Source organism: Borostomias antarcticus (assembly GCF_949987555.1).
Source record: "Borostomias antarcticus genome assembly, chromosome: 3".
NCBI lineage: Eukaryota > Metazoa > Chordata > Actinopteri > Stomiiformes > Stomiidae > Borostomias > Borostomias antarcticus.
Genome location: NC_140236.1, coordinates 18837202 through 18842925, shown reverse-complemented (window position 1 = coordinate 18842925; position 5724 = coordinate 18837202).

Sequence of the window (5724 nt, the reverse complement as noted above, 5' to 3'; positions counted from 1 at the left end):
TCTTCCTCTTCCCCTTCTCCTCTCTCTTCCTCCATCCCTCCTCCCCTCTCTTCCTCTTCCCCTCCTCCCCTCTCTTCCTCCATCCCTCCTCCCCTCTCTTCCTCCATCCCTCTCTTCCTCCATCCCTCCTCCCCTCTCTTCCTCTTCCCCTCTCTTCCTCCATCCATCCACCCCTCTCTTCCTCCTCCCCTCTCTTCCTCCATCCCTCCTCCCCTCTTCCTCCTCCGCTCTCTTCCTCCATCCCTCCTCCCCTCTCTTCCTCCTCCCCTCTCTTCCTCCATCCCTCTCTTCCTCATCACCTCTCTTTCTCCATCCCTCCTCCCCTCTCTTCCTCCTCCCCTCTTCCTCCTCCCCTCTCTTCCTCCATCCCTCTCTTCCTCATCCCCTCTCTTTCTCCATCCCTCCATCCCTCTCTTCCTCCATCCCTCCTCCCCTCTCTTCCTCCATCCCTCTCTTCCTCCTCCCCTCTCTTCCTCCATCCCTCTCTTCCTCTCACTCTTCTTCTGCCTCATTTCTGTCTCATGTATCATTCATTTGAATTCTTTATTGGCATGACAAGAAAATACTTCAAGTATTGCCAAATCAAACATGTAAACACAATGAATGACAATTACAATTTAACAATACAAATTCCATTTTAACAATACCACAAAAGACACAAAATAAATGCAGGGGTATTGCTAACAATGAGTCAAACATAAATTATACCCTGAGGTTGTCACAAACTTCGCTGCTATGGATGAGCAATGGGCCTTTTCTAGTAACAGGAATTCAGTCGAGATCACTTTAGTCAAAATTGACCCATTTATTAGCATGCAACAATATATATATGGCATATGAATTTTTACGCATATGAATTTTGGCGGTGTGATCTGTTCGGGGGGCTCCCTGCCTTCCACGCATGTGGAAAGCGGCAATCTAGATGTCCCCCCCCGCTTGGCCCAGAGTGCCGGAAGAGGGAACGGCATCTAGCCCCCTGCCTCTATGACGATCAGAGTAGGCCGTGATCGTGAAGACGCTCGGAGGTAACTCAGCCCACTAAGACCGTCAAAGAGCGCCACAGGGGGACTGCTGTACATTATAGTCCCTGGCCTCCACGGGCCAGCGCTTCGTGGAGTCGGAAGGAGATACAGCCTAGTGTCTCTGCCTCCATGGTGACCGGAGGGACTGCTGGATGGCCCTTCGGAGATGTTTCGGCCCACAATCACCACGGAGAGCCACAGAGACTAAGCTAGTGAAATTCCCCGGCTTCCACTAGCCGACGCATAGTGGAATACCAGAAGAATGCGGTAAATACCCCCCCCAAAATGAACATGCATCGCAGCGTCGAGGCCCTCATGCCTCATGAAGGGGTCGGCAGAGAGTGCTCCGACTACGATGGGCTAGGATGGACAAGCCAATTGCAGCCTGTAAGAACCCGAAAAGCCAGCAGGGGGAGCCCATACCAACAAACATGCTGAGTATGTCCCAATACATAGTATGCCACATGCAGTAGGGCAAAAATACCAGGATGTCCTACTACATCCGGTCGTATTTTGCAGTATGCAAACCAGCAGGCTTTTCTGGCTATTCTGACCCACAATCCTGTGCGCAGCGGAAATGTGCGTCACATGTGCGAGTCGTGACAGCTGTAGACGAATGTCGCGTTATGGACAGCGACCGATGTGGGCAAATTTCAAGGCGCAATGTTATGACAAGGTAGTATGTCCCAATTGAATGCCTACTGCTTGCACAGTACGTACTTTCTAAGGGCAACTGTCATAGGTACTGGTAGTAAGAAGTAGAAGTATGCGATACGGAACACAGCCGCTGTTTCACCAAGTCCCCCAGGGTCCGAACTCGAAAGCGAAGGCCTACTGAACCGTGCCATCCCAACGAACCCTGCGCCGCCCAACGCACGCCCAGCGACCCCCGCGCCCAAGCAGCCGCGCCCCTCTCAGAAGAGCACAACTGCGCAAGCACAAAAGCCACCGGACACACGCCAGACAACGCGGAACTGCCAAGACGGTGCGGACCACGGGCCCCCACCTCCGAAGCGGTCAGTGAATGGAGTGGTTGCATCCATTCTATTAATACATCCACATGTTCCACGCAACAATTACACAATGCATTCATACAATAACCGCTCAATTCGCGCAACCACATGACATCCTCAGTGACACTATGACACAACTCGGTTACAGCCCGCTCATAGCTTTGAGCATCCAAAACGGCCCGGACGCTGGGCCTGGGTAGCGTTCATACGCCGATTAAGACCATCTGCACATGGACTTCAGGGTAGACACCGGGGCGACGGAAGCAGCGGTGGTTGCGTCTCCTATGCGGAGGGAGCGTGCAGTGTACAGGTCCGGTTGGAGCCCGCACGCCAGGCAGAGGGTGAAGAGACTAGCGGCGGACCAGGCTCTCGTCATGGGCTTTCCCTCTCCCGTCAGGAAGAGGGGCTCCTCCCCACCGGCCTGGGGTCTGCCTGTCAGGTAGGAGCTCATGGAGGGCAGAGGACAGAACATGGTGTTATTTCCTGACATATAAACATCCATGCCATCACCAGCCCTGTCTGCTTTTGAGTGCTTCAGGTGCAAGATGAAATAAGCGCGTGAACTGTGACATCTGCCCTCGTGAGGACATATGATGGGTACGGTGGCTGGACTCGGTTGACCTATGACATTTGGACACTCACAAAATGCCATTATAACACTTCAGATTGAATTCACCAGTAGCCTACCACAGGGTTCTCCTCCCAAGGACCAACACAATCACACAACCTTGTCAAATGAGGACACGAAATATAACAGAGTAGAGTAAAAGAAACATACTTTATTACCTTACAATTGCAGCAAAGGGACGGTTACACAGAGACACAAGGGGTATCTGGGCAAGCGCGCCGACTAGTGTCGGGATGTTCTGTATATACTATTCCACACAATACATTGGCGCGTGACTACATGTGTGAGTACCTGATTGGTTGAAACCTTTATCTAATGCTAGTCCTATGGGCTAACTACTTTCGTTTTCCATTCAGCAGATGTGATTAGGGTGTTCTGTTAGTTACATCTTACTGCAACACAGACAGGCTTTTCATTGTGAGGTGTCCTTGGCAGTCAACTTATCTGCTACTGGAACACAGATAATAACTTTTCATGCGTACTGTATTCTGGAAAAGTACAGAGTGTAGGCCTACAGCAGTATTGAAGCTTAACTAGGCCTAAAAAGGCAGGCCTTGTGTTTAAACAACTAATAATAGCACTTTAAAAAATACCTTCCACATTTCCCCCCTTTGATCCATAATATGGATCACTCTACTGTTAACATTACTGGTGAATGATGCTAAGCTAAGCTATCAGAATGGGGAATAACAGAGTACTTGAAAACACATCTAAATAGCCCAGTGACTTTAAAACAGAGTATAAAACATAATAGAACATAGTTACTGTACTGTAACTAGTACAATCATAAAACAACAGTTTAAAATGTCAGGAATGGCATGAGTCTTTAATAGTGAAATTTACAACAGTAATATTGCTTTTGGGTTGACCCTATTGGTCAGTTGCTCAGCTTCTTGGTGGTTTGGTCTTCAGGACTCCAAAAGTCCTCTCCGGTGCTCAACCTTTAGGTGACTGCCAGCTGGTCTGTCACTGTAGGGAGGTGTTTTGTAGCTCGACTAGCAGGGGCCACGGCTCTCGTGTCTACCCGAGTTAGGAGGTCCCCGTGTGGGGTGTATGTTTGTTATCAGTGTCTGGAAATGTGTGTGTGTGCTCAGATCTTGCCTGTTTACTGGTGAATCGCTCCAGGGTTAGCCTCATGGTATTTCTGGAGATCCCAGGCCTTCTGCTGGGCTGGGGACAGGGAGGCTTCTTCATCCTGCAGCAGGACCATCTCGGTGGCGTCTGCTCCCAGGGTGGCTCAGGTTGCTTTGGTGATGAGACACTTGCAGATAGGGATGCCACAGAACACTAGTATTCCAATTAGAACCAGGACACTCACGATCATGGAGACTGCTTTCCCCGCCCAGCCAGAGAAGAACTCGGTCAGCCAATGTAGGTCTCCTCCGGTGGGGGCGGTCTGGCTCAATACTTGTTCAATCATGGTGGCGCTATGTTTGAGATAGTTAGTGACATTGTCTTTGGCGTCTGGGATAAAGAAACAACAACTTATGCCTAACATTTTGCATACTCCACCTTCCCTGGCGGTGCTTACGTCCATTCATATTGGGCTAGGTGGGCGGGTGGCCTTCGCTCTCTCTGGGGTCTCCTAGGTGGTGGGGTCGGGTCCTCCTCTTCTGGGACCTCCTCTGGGTCCGCGGGCTCTGGGACTGGTTGTTCTTCCTTGACAGGGGAAAAACTGGGAAAAGAAGGAATGTCAGTTTGTGGGGTGTCGGGTCCCCCCTTTGTGGGTGACTCTGGCTCACACGATGGGAAGTCTCTGGTGGTTTCCTCTGGGATGTCTTCCCCTCCAGGTTCCTGCTGGTCCTAGGGTGTATCTGTGTCTTTCTCCACAGACCCACCCATACGCCAGCATGCTCTTAGGAGTGGTTATAGCTCCCCAAGGACAGGTTACATTGTGTGTGACATTCCGATAGGTTACCGTGCAGTTGGGGTTGTGGGCGTCGACATGGATGTTGGCTCGTTCTGGTGCTGACAGGTTACTGGAGGTGGGCTGTTTGCATTGTTCCTGATCATTTGGTCAATTGAGAGAACTTAGAATGTCAAATGGTGTGGTGCAATTGATCTGATTGATCTTCTCGAGGGCAGTGGTGGGTCGGGGGTTGACAATTATTTTATTATTTTTTTTCTCCTGTTTTGTGTGATGCCTGGGCAGTACCAGGATGGGGTAAGGATCTGACTAATCCCCCCCTTTGCTCACGTGACCACGTCCGTGAGCAACATGACAGTAATATGTGTAATGTTACAAATATGTAATTACCTTTGCTGCAATTGTAAGGCAATGTCTCTAACGCACACAACACAACAGTCACTTCAATCACAACTTCTTGAATAGTAGTAGTAATAGTAATAGTAATAGTAGAACAGTAGTAGTAGAATGGTACCTTTAATCAGAATGGGGAACGTACTTTATGTGGAACAGCAACACTGTTTAATATCGGAGTCGTTATGGTTCTATTTCGCACCGCTCAGATAAAACACTTCACACAGTCAATGAATTGAAAACCCCAACCAAAAGAATAATTCTTCAACAACTAAAATGTTAAACACAGGCGCAGCACTTCTCTGTGAGCCTATAACCGATGTTTAGGTATGGGAATTCTTGGTCTATGGACGGACTATGTAGTTATAATGTAGCTAGCATTAAAACCTCACCGTGGCAACCAATGTGTATATGTGGACCTTAATAATCTCTTTTATATCCTATGCCGTACGTCACAAGCGCAGCCCTAGGTATATACTCTCATTAAAAAGGAATTTTTAACTTTGTGAACAATTGGTGTACGTTTGGAACTTACTATAATGTCAGAAAAGCAACCTCCAGTTGGTGTGTTGGTTGTCCTTTTTAGGGAGGGATTCCAGGCCTCCCTGCCCCTCTGAGCGGCCCCGCGTCCGCCCTCAACCTCGCTTGGCTAGCAGTCCAACGTAGGCTCACTCAGGCGGGCAGATCAGCTGGAATCCCACTTCTGAACACCAGTGAAATGTGGTGGCTGGACTCGGTTGACCTATGACATTTGGACACTCACAAAATGCCATTATAACACTTCAGATTGAATTCACCAGT